Source organism: Suncus etruscus, chromosome 9, assembly GCF_024139225.1.
Source record: "Suncus etruscus isolate mSunEtr1 chromosome 9, mSunEtr1.pri.cur, whole genome shotgun sequence".
Taxonomy (NCBI): domain Eukaryota; kingdom Metazoa; phylum Chordata; class Mammalia; order Eulipotyphla; family Soricidae; genus Suncus; species Suncus etruscus.
In genome coordinates, this window is record NC_064856.1 from 102,259,299 (window position 1) to 102,271,019 (window position 11,721).

The 11,721-nt window shown below is 35.7% G+C and overlaps 1 protein-coding gene and 1 pseudogene across 1 annotated transcript in view; both read right to left on the reverse strand.

Moving 5' to 3' along the window:
* SSRP1 (structure specific recognition protein 1) overlaps positions 1 to 3,259 on the reverse strand; it is a 1,220,984-nt gene extending 1,217,725 nt beyond the window's left edge. Inside the window, exon 1 of the mRNA XM_049779624.1 lies at positions 3,250 to 3,259. The gene's annotated coding sequence lies outside the window, so the exon portion shown is untranslated. The remainder of the gene's footprint in view (positions 1 to 3,249) is intronic.
* Positions 762 to 11,481, reverse strand: LOC126018723 (olfactory receptor 5B2-like; annotated as a pseudogene).
* Positions 11,482 to 11,721: the final 240 nt, after the last annotated feature.

Below are 11,721 nucleotides of genomic sequence, written 5' to 3' on the forward strand. Positions count from 1 at the left end.
GATATTTGTACAATGAAGAAATAGAAATCACAATCAATTTATCATCTTTTCCCTAAAACTTTTAAGTTTACAATATTATGTGATTATGATTAGTTCCTCATCATAAGAAATGTCATTGATAAGCAGGAATTAAAATATCATGTTTTCTTTTATTTATGCTGGTTCAAATATTACATTTCTGGATGCATTTTATTTTCACAAAACAGAAGGGTTCAGATGTGTTACAGATATAATTTTAAGAATTATGTGGAGGCCGGCGCAGTGGCGTTAGAGGTAAAGTGTCTGCCTTGCCAGCGCTAGCCTAGGACTGACTGTGGTTTGATCCCCCGGCGTCCTCTGTGGTCCCCCAAGCCAGGAGCGATTTCTGAGCGCATAGCCAGGAGTAACCCCTGAGCATCACCGGGTGTGGCCTCAAGAAAAGAAAAAAGAAAAACAAAACAAAACAAAAAAAGAAGTATGTGAAGTGTAGGGGCACTGAAAATGTGAAAGGAAAGACAAAAATGAAACAGGCTTAGGGAATATCAAACAATATTAAAATAGCAATCCTACTGTTGCTTTTGCCTTTCCCTAAACTTTCTTGATTGTATTCTTTTTTTTGTTTGTTTGTTTATTTTGTTTTTGAGTCACACCCAGCAGCGCTCAGGGGTTAACTCCTGGCTCTACGCTCAGAAATTGCTCCTGGCAGGCACGGGGGACCATATGGGATGCCGGGATTTGAACCAATGACCGTCTGCATGAAAGGCAACTGCCTTACCTCCATGCTATCTCTCCAGCCCCTTGATTGTATTCTTGACCTCCTTATTCCTCAAACTGTTGTAGACTATAGGGTTCAGCATGGGGATTATCATAGTATAAAACACAGATGTTATTTTTGCCTGTGTCTATGACATGCCTGTGTCCATGTAAGTACATGAAGATGACAGTGCCATAGAAAATGGAAACTGCAGAAAGGTGAGAAGCACAGGTAGACGATACCTTGTGATGGCCTTTAACTGAGTGTATCTTCAAGATGGTAATAGATTTGAAAAAAGAGAAAATAAATATAAGAAGAAGAGCAAAGAAGTCATTGAAATTTGATATATAAACAAGAACTAATTCACTAACGTGTTTATCAGAGCAAGAGAGAGTCATAACAGCAGGAACATCACAGAAAAAGTGATGGATCACGTTGGACAAACATAAAGAGAGACTGATACTATGTCTCCTGTTTAAACAAGACGCATTCAACAAGCCACAAACATAGGAGCCAATGACCAGACTTGCACACACCCTTGTTGTCATGGTGGGGGAGTAATGTAAGAATCCTTACAGATGGCTTCAAAGTGATCATAGGCTATTGATGCCAAAAGATAATTTTCCACAGTGGCAAAGGCTGCAGAAAAAGAACATTTAAATAGCACATGCATTGTAGGAGATGACTTTGTCTCCTAGAAGAAACTCAGCCATCATTTTTGGTGTAATAGCTGTGGAGTAACCAAAGACCAACAAAGACAGGTCAATAATGAAGAAGTACATGGGAATGTCTAGATGAAAGTCAACCAGAATTATTATAATAATTATAGTAATTCTCAGTTCCTCAAAACACCGATGAGGTAAATGAGGGTGAACTGGATGAAAAGGGAATCTGAAGTTCTGGAGTATTGTTTTAACTCACCAGAATGAAATCCATCACCATAGGTTTAATCTATTTTCTGTGTAATGAAAAAGAGATAGACTTAGAAATCAGAAAAGAGATTATATGGGAATATAAAGATATCATACATATCTAATTTGTTTCTTGGTTATAGCAATATTTTATTATTCCTGATTCTCTAAATCATAAGTATATTTCTGAATACAAAACTGACTAGGTTGAGGTCGGAGGTATATACCAGTTAGGCAACACTCTCATTGAAGGCAATGCATTCTGGGACACTGAATTTAGTAGTGTCTTCAGTGGTTTAACTCCATTGAAAAGGAAACAAGTGCAAAAATAAGCAATAGGACAATACAAAAGCTAAAAAGCTCTTGCGTTTCAAAAGAAACCATCTCTAACACAAAAGACTCTATTGATATGCACACATCATACATCTGAAGATATAATATTCAAAATATATAAAGCATTCATAAAATTTAACAACAACAGTGAATCTTAACAACCAAGAGGAGGAGAGAAATATTTCCCCAATGAAAAGTGGAAGAAAAACTCAATACGGTCTAGAGATTCACAGCTATTGGAAACATTGAAAGTGTTCAGGGCCTGGGCCAGACAGGTAGTAAAACAGGTAGGGTACTTACCTTGCATACAGTCAATAAAAGCTCAATTCTTGGCATCTTATAGGCTCCCCTGAGCACAGCCAGAGGGATCCATAAATGCAGAGCCAGAAATAAGCCCTGAGCACAACAAGGTGGAACCCAAATCTCTAACCCCACTAAAAGCATTCATCATCACTGACTGCCAGAAAAATGCCAATCATAACTACAATGAGATGTCATGCCATCCCATTGAGAGCAGCTTTATTCTATCAAAAGATTCAAAAGAGTGCTGACAGGAATGGGTATGAGAAGCCTCATTAAATAAGGGTGAGAAAGAATGTAGACTGTTTCAGGTCTAGTGGTAAAATGCCATGGATAGTTCTCAAAAGAAACAAAAAATGTAACACATAACTTAAAAATCCTATTCTTAGGTATATCCAAGAATTCAAAAACATTAGCTCAAATTAGATAATTATGTACCAATTTTTATTTCAACCAAGTGCCCAAAGACAAAAAAAAAAAAAAGCAGATAAAAAAAGATAGATTCAGGCTTTAGAAATAGTACAGAAGGTAGATGCCTTCCTTGCACCTGACCCTAGTTCAGTGCTTCTCAAATAGTGGGGTGCGCCCCCCAAGGAGGAGGTTCCATAAGGGGGGGGGCGTTTGACCTCGGCAAACACCGTCACAACAAACTAAGCCCCGTGTTTATGTCTCTGTATGTCTCTGGAGCTGAGAGTTGCTGTGTCCTGCTTCAAACCCCGCTTCGAAAAGCTGTGCATTGCAAAACGTGCTCTTTGTAGCGATTAATCCAGACATCACCTCTGATTAAAAAATCAGCTCAAGTTATTTTATATATTTTTATTTTGCAGATTAAAGTTTTTTTAATAAAGAAACTATTTACAGTTGCATGGGGAGGGGGACGCAAAAATGTTTTCTTCTTCCTAGGAGGGGCATGACAGAAAATAATTTAGAAGCACTGCCCTAGTTCAATCTCTGGTACTTCCTGTGGTATTCCAGGCTTTGCCAGGAGTGATTCCTGAACACAGAGCCAGTAATCAACCCTGAACATCTCAAAGTATGACACACACCCCAAAAATACTTATGGATTTATAGACAGCAGAATATTACTCTGCTATTAGAAAATAAATCCTTGCTTTTATCTAACTTGAAAATAACTGAAGGATAATACATTAAGTATTATGTCAGAAAAAGAAAACCAATAGCTAATCTCATTTATGTGATATCTAAAGAAACAAGAAAAGAGAAGAGATAATGCCCAGTGAGCACAAATCCTTAGATGATGATGACAGAATAGAGGGAACAAGGAAGTATGGAAAGTATCTCCAGACATTGGTGGACAGTGGTTGAGGAATATTGGCATTGTAGTGGTGGACATAGTGTAGAAACTTTGGACCCTTAGAAAAAATAAACATGTCGACTCTTTTAAATCAAAATTACTTTGCCTTTTAAAAATTGAATAAAATAGTCTGAAATCTGGCTTGCCAATCTTAATCCCCAATAAAAATTTTCAACAATAAATCATCTTATAGAATTTACACAGCTTTAAAGCGATATGATTTTCACAGACCTTATAGATGATTTTCCCTGTGTGCAAATTAACAGAGGAGCAGAAAGTGGTTGTGATTTTCTAAGATCACATATTTTCCAGAAATATATCCCCAAAATCTCTTCACATGAGCATAGGAAAAACTATATGCAGTGCCCTATCCAAGCACTTTAATTGTGTATGCAATTTTTATTTTGTATTCAATTATTATTTGAAATCTGTAACTATTCCTAATTCTCTCAATAACCCTACACAAGATTAAGTATTTGCATCCTGTTCAAGAATGACTCTCAATGTTTCTAGATGCCAAAGCAAGGGTAATAAAGAAGGAAAAAGTAGAAAAATGGAGTAAAGCAAGCTTTGACCTCAGAAGTATTGGCTTCTGTCAGCTAAAAAAAGAAAACCATGGGTTTAAACTTTTCTTGTTTCCCCTGCAAAAACAGGGGAAGTTAGTAAACAAGATCAAATTATCATCCACTCAACATAATTAGCATATATTTTGTGCCTTATTGGTTTGGGGTTATTCTTTTTTCTTTCCTCTTAGGAATAGCATGCTGTTTCATAGCAGCCATTGAATTCCTCAGTAAAGAAAGTAATTCGGCGAGGGAGGTTAGATGAAGGATGTTGAACCACACTCAGATGCTGAGGATTCCCTGCTTTTTGCTCAAGGCTTCCTGGCTCTTTGCTAAGGAGGGATGCCTGGTAGTACTGAGTATTCAAATCAGGGTCAACCTTATGAAAGGCCAATGACTTCCCTCCAGTACTATCTCTCCAACCCTAAGACAAATACTATGTAGTGCATCTGTGCAAGTCTCAGAAACATGTTTGTGACGTTCCATTATGACTTCAAATAGGTCAGTAACAGCTTTGCTGCTACTTTTTTATGTAGGGTAATTCACACTGAAAATGTATTTGAAATATATTTCCCTTTAAATAAGGATAATGAAAATCTTGAGTTCATAATCATGGGCCTGAAATTCTTCCAGGAAGAATGTATAAATTGTGTTCAAGAAGTTGACTGTTGAGCATTAGTCAAACTGTCCTTTAAATTGCCCCTAATCTCTTGTCACACTGGTTTTTTCCTTTACTTTTTAAATTGACATATTATCATTGAGGCATGGAGAAAATCCCAGGCTAGTAGCTGTGAGTAGTAATTGAAAGATGGTTTATGAAAGAATGCATAAAAGAATAATCCCATGAACTGCATTCAATATAATTTTCTGTCTTAAAGGTTTTTTTTTTTTTCTTTTGCTGTCAATGGTTACAGAGATAATTCTCAGTTTGGATGGAAGTCAGAATATATTCTACTTATTCACAATCAGATGAGTAGAAAAATTACCTGAAGAACTCAAAATATAATCCCCTCCTTTTATAATGATGTCAGACAAAGAGCCACATTGGGATTTTAGAAGATAATGAAAGAGAAGCAGGAGGGAATTTTAAAGATATGGTCATCTCAGAGGACCAGGCCCCCAGGAGAGGAATGGCAACTTCTTAAAGATTAAGCAATTTAGCTTTGAAGGTCTAACTTAATTGAATGACAACACCAGGTATTTACATCATTGGTGATCTTTCAACAACATTTCTACTGGATTCCTTATTAGTTGTTCATTTTTAATAATAACAAGTAGTTTTATTAAAGAAATTTGAGAGAGAAGAGAGGAAATAAGGAATCCTATTTGTTGGTGAAAATGTTCATGCATATTAGTATATAGTACTAGGTATAAATAAATCTATATAATCACTGACACAATCAAAACAAAGAACTGGGCCCGGAGAGATAGCACAGCGGCATTTGCCTTGCAAGCAGCAGATCCAGGACCAAAGGTGGTTGGTTCGAATCCCGGTGTCCCATATGGTCCCCTGTGCCTGCCAGGAGCTATTTCTAAGCAGACAGCCAGGAGTAACCCCTGAGCACCGCTGGGTGTGACCCAAAAACTAAAAAAAACAAAAAAAAAAAAAAAAAAAAAAAAAACCCAAAGAACCGAGTTAGAGTGACAGTACAGGGTTATGGTGTTTGCTTTTTACTAAACTGACTCCAGCACCATATATGCTCCTCCAAAGACCTCCAGTACTTTTTGTAAAATTTGATTTCAGCAAATAAAACATTTAAATCAGTGATATCAAAGTTACTATGCAAAGTAAACAATTATATAACATTTCAGGAGCTGTGGCTGTTTTATGTTTCTCACTTAGTATTTCCATTTCTCACTTTGGGGATGTTATCATTTATTTTTGGAAACCACAATATTACTTGAATAACACCAAACTATCACAAGTCCTATACTATTTTTCCCTGTGTATAAAATGACTTATTTCTATATAAAAGAATTCCAAAGATTAAATTATAAAATTTCAAATCATGAGACTACTTTTCTATGTGAGTACATTTGTAAAATTCCGCTATAAATAATGAAATATAAAGTAATTCTTTACATGATGCCAATGTTTCTAAAGAGACAGGTTCTGCATATCAATTGCCTATGTGCTTTCCTCGACTCCTAAAATCTTTGTTTATTACATTTGTCAAAAAGAAAACATTAATATATGAATCGAACTAAACTTTAAGATAATATAAAATGTTATTCTATTAAAATTAATGGAATTTTGTTCCTAAGACCTCAGTCCAAGGTATAATAAATACTTCTGTATCTATATCTGTCATCTTCCTTTGATTTTCATCACCATAATAGTTATGAGGGGTCAAATCAAGTATTTCTAAAGTGTCTTTTAATTCACATTTGTCTTATTTGGTTGGGCAGGGTGGTAGAGGGAACTAGTTATATGTTTTAAGAAAGAATATATCTCCTTTTATCATTTCCTAAAAGGGAATACTGAAGCCAACATTTCTTATCTTCTATAATATTAACCTGATCATTAATCACCTAAAGATGATAGTTTTGTCCTATTTTTCAATGTAATGTTAAGTTTCCCTCATTCCCACATATTTTATTGGCATCATGTAGTCTTCAAGAACCACTAAAAGTAACCCCAAGTACTGAACCAGGAATAACCCCTGAGCACTGGTGAATATGATCCCAAAACAACAAAATGAACTGAAAACAACAAATAGCACTTATTTTATCAAATATATGTATATATTTGTTTAATAATTTGGGTTAGAACTACATTCTTAATTTATAGTTTAATCTTACTGTTCAGATTGCTCCACTGTTGACCATTGGGAGCATTTTGAAGTTTTCTTCCATTTTTTTTTTAAATACCAGTCAAGTATAAGAAGTTCAGCAATGCCAACCAGAAAATTGTGAAAAAAAATTATAGAAAATTTTGAAGTTGCACTTTAGATTGTTACAAAGAAAGTCATTAAGTGCACAGGTTTGTAATCTCTCTAATTGAGACTATATGATAAAGAAAATCTTCGCCTTCTCTCAGGCTTTCCTGAAAGCATTATTAACCTCGTTATTCCATAGACTATAGAAAAAAAGGATTAAAAATGTGGGGACTATGATTGTATGGAACACAGATATTATTTATTACTTGTATTCTATGACTAGAACTAGTTTTTAAGTACCTAAAAGTAACAGTTCCATAGAATATGGTTACAGTAGTGAGATGAGGGACACAGGTTGAAAAAAACGTATACATTCCTCTGCTGAGAACATCCTCAGGATAGCAAGGAATACGAACAGATAAAAGGTCAAGATTACTAAAGGGCAAAAATGATATTGAAAGCTGCATAGAGGAACAATACAATCTCACTCACATACACATAAGAGCAGGAAAATGTCAAAATTGTGATATCACAGAAAAATGTTATACACCACATGGGAATGGCAGGCAGAGAGAGGGGAGGTAAATCCAGTGTGAATGGAAGAATCAACATAGCCTCAGACATAGCAGCTAAATGGCCATTGGAACATACACTTTCCTTGTTACAGTGGTGGTAGAATATAGGGATTTTGTTCTCTTCTACATGGAGATCATAAGCTCTGATAATAAGAGGACAGTCCATGATAGTAAAAACCTCATACAAGACTATGTGAGCAATACAACCCCCACTGTTAAAATTTAGACACCACTTTGGTAGTAACAGCATAGAAGTAAACGCAGTACACCAGAGAAAGATGAGTTAGAAAAAGTACATGGTGGGTTGTGAAGACACCATTGAACGCATGTCCTCAGGTCCAGCAGAACCAACATGAGCACTCCAATGTTTCCAATGAGAGTGAGGAGATATATCATAGTGAATGCTATGAAGAGGTGAGACTGCAGCTCTGGAATGTCAGTCAGCCCCAAGAGTCTAAACTCATTCATCTCAGTGCTATTGTTTTTTAATTTTTTTATTTAAGGCATTGTGATTTATAAAGTTTCTTATTGTTAAGTTTAAGACATATAATGTTTAAGCACCACCAGTATCAAACTCCCTTTACCAGCGTTCTCAGAGTCTATTTCATACTACCACCACCCCAGCCTCCCATCCTAACAGGCATCTTTTTAAGTTTGGATATTAATGTTTGGGTCTCATAACTTCATTGTTGTTGACTCCATGGCTTGAATCTTTAGTTCTGTCCTTTCTTTTTTTTTTTTTTTTTTTTGGTTTTTGGGCCACACCCAGTAACGCTCAGGGGTTACTCCTGGCTATGTGCTCAGAAGTTGCTCCTGGCTTGGGGGACCATATGGGACACCGGGGGATCGAACCGCGGTCCGTCCAAGGTTAGCGCAGGCAAGGCAGGCACCTTACCTTTAGCGCCACCGCCCGGCCCCCAGTTCTGTCCTTTCTTAATGTTTCCAATACACCTGAATCTCTTTGGCCCCTGTCCCCCGTTATTTCACATCTGTCTTTCTCCTCCTCCACTTGACTTCAGTGCTACTTTAAAGGGATGCCATTTTGAAATTATGTTTTAAAGGGAAACAAAGGAAGTCAATGAATGTTCCTTAAGCAGAGGAAATTACACATGTCCTGACCATAACATCCAAGATTCCAAAGTACACATGATTGATTTTCAATGTAGCTTCTCCAGTAAGATTGACACTGGCAGTTGAGGGCCTCCATTTTGCCATTTCTAATAATGGACACTTTCTTCCCGAGTACTGAATACTACACCAAGATCTTCCAAATAACCACCTGATTTTTCTCCAAAATACTTTTGTAGGTTTTTACTTCCTTTATAAATTACTCTTTTACAATGCATTTTTGAGTTAGTTGACACTTGTATTAGTATTTACCAAGTTTCAGGCATTTTAAGAATAATAAGTATTACATCATTAAGCCTTCTAACTGTAAACCATTTATTTTTTCTTTCGTTTGTTTCCATCACCTCAAATTGAAGATAGACACAACAAATATTCTTTAAGATTGAGATCAAATGCTATTTACAGATGACTGGCTAATAGAACCATGACTGGACTGTATATATCTTGGGACCAATAAAAAAGCCCCAGTCTAGGGTTTGAATTACGACCTTCACAACAACCATGATCCCCAGTTCCAAAGGTCTGGCAGAGACAATTGCAACGGAATGGGGCTTCTGGAAACACAATGAAAGACGCTATCCTAGGTTCCATCCTAGGATCAGTGCAAAGACCAAGACCACCAACCACAGAAGATGGATTAAAATGACACTGAGGGAACAGAACTTCTAGAACCACAAAGAAAGACTTCATCATAAATCCCACTCCTGGACCTGTGCAGATACTGAGATCTCTAGATACAGAGGTCTGATTTTATCACCCAGGAAGGAGCAGAAGCCTTCCAAACACCAGGAAAGCACCAAAGGGAGAGTAAATGAACCTGAACGGAGTCTATAGTTAATCCCATGACAATATACTCCAAGGGTGGAGAAACCCCATATCTCTTAGGGTGAATTCCTTTTCGAATGACCCCAATATTTACTGTGCCATTGCAGGAGGAAAAGAAAGGCAAAAAGCACAAAACATTTTTTTATTTTTATATAAATTATTTTTTTAAATACTCATTTTTTATTTTTTTTATTTTTATTTACCTATCTACTTCTTGTTGATTTCCTTGTTTTGGTGTGGTTATTGAAGTTGTTGTCCCCATTTATATTTATGTTTATTCCTTCTTTTCTTTTCTTTCTTTATATGTCCTGCCATGTTTTTTATCTCAAGACCATGGCTATTTTTGTGGTGCTTATCGTTGTTATTGTTGGAGTGCTCACTGGATATTTGACACTTCTTTTTGTACTGTTGGGGTATTACACCTTATTTTTCTCCTTCATCTCTCAAACTGATGATGAGAGCCTCTAGAAGTATTCTGCCCATTTTCGGCGTATTAGACTTTTACCCCAGTTTATTACTTTTCTCTTCTTCAAACAAAACCACATAACTTGAACTAGCTAGTCCTGCCTCCCAGTTAGAAGGGGAAATAAGGGAAGCACCAAGACCAAACAGGTGCAAGACTACTAAGTAGTAAACTAGGTACAGAGGGGACTACATTTTCTAGCAGCCCGGAGGGTGATGGAAGAGGATTTGGGAGGTAGGACGAAAACGGAGGTGTAGGGAGGACAAAACGGTAATGGGAATCCCCCTGATTTTATGTAAATATGTACCTAAAATATTATTGTCAACAATATGTAAGCCCCTATGTTCAAAATAAAAATTATATTAAAAATAAATTCCTTTATTAAATTAAAAAAAGATTGAGATCAGAGATAATTCTTGGTTGAATTTATTAATTTTATTGAAATTTTATGAATTTTGTTGAAATTTATTATTACAGCAATGTCTTTAGCTGGTTGTGAGTTTATCATTGTACACTCGTACACTAGATTTATTCTTTTGCACTTGTCAGTCTAGTTTCTCCAACATCTTTTACCTAATAATATTTTAGTACTCATTATTTTATTTCTAAGTGTTCTTTAATGCACCAGGATTTTTATGAATTTTATGAATTGTTGAAACTTAAGACCAGATTTTACAGTGATAGCTATAGTGGTTTTGAGTTTATTTTTGTATATTCTGTAAGATAATGGTCTGTATTCATTCTTTTGCACTTGTCTGTCTATTTTTTCCAACATCTCTTACCTAAAATATTTATTTTAATTTTTTAAATATCTTTATTTAAGCACCATGGTTGCAAACATGTTTGTAGTTGGATTTCAGTCATAAAAATTATATATCCCTTCTCCAGTGCAATCTTCCCATGACTGATACTCCCCTTAACATCCTCCCCCAACCCCTGCTTGTCATTTTTTTTTTTTAATTTTCAAAGAGTTCTCTAATGCACTAGGATTTTAAGTTATGAGAAAAATCAACATTTCTTTAGAATTTAAGATGTCAAATCTGGATTCTAGCCAAGTCCCATAAAATCATGATGTATCAAAACTTGCTAAAATTCAACTAAAATGACTAGAAAGAGCTTGTCCTTGTTTCTCTATATAGTATATCTTTTAATAACAATCTAATCAGGCCCGACTTAGAAATGTATCTCACTCTTCAAGAAAGGTGGTCTAACTTTACTTGAAATGTTCAAATTGTTAGTTCCACACAGAAAAGAGTGTTTCTGATGTTGTGATTTTCTCAATGTCTATAACAATGTTGAGATTATCTTGAGTCATGGCGATATAAAAAATAATCATTAAAAATGTGTAAACTGTTCTCTAGTATGCAATGCTGAGTTGTTGCTGTGATAAAACAAGTTTCTGAACTCACTCTGAAAAGGGCTAAAAGAAAGTATCATCTACTTACCATGCCTTCATTTTTCACTTGAGGATGTATACATGGTCATTACTACAGGCTCAATACAAAGTCTCAACACAATACAAAGTAAAACTCTCAAGTAAAATAGACAGAAGTTTACATTTATATTAATGAACAACTATCTAGATGCCTCTGACATATAAATGTATTCCTCTAAAAATAATGTCAAATAGAATTTGTATTGAAATGTTAAAAGCCAATGATACAACCACACACATTCGTACGTACATGATTTTCTC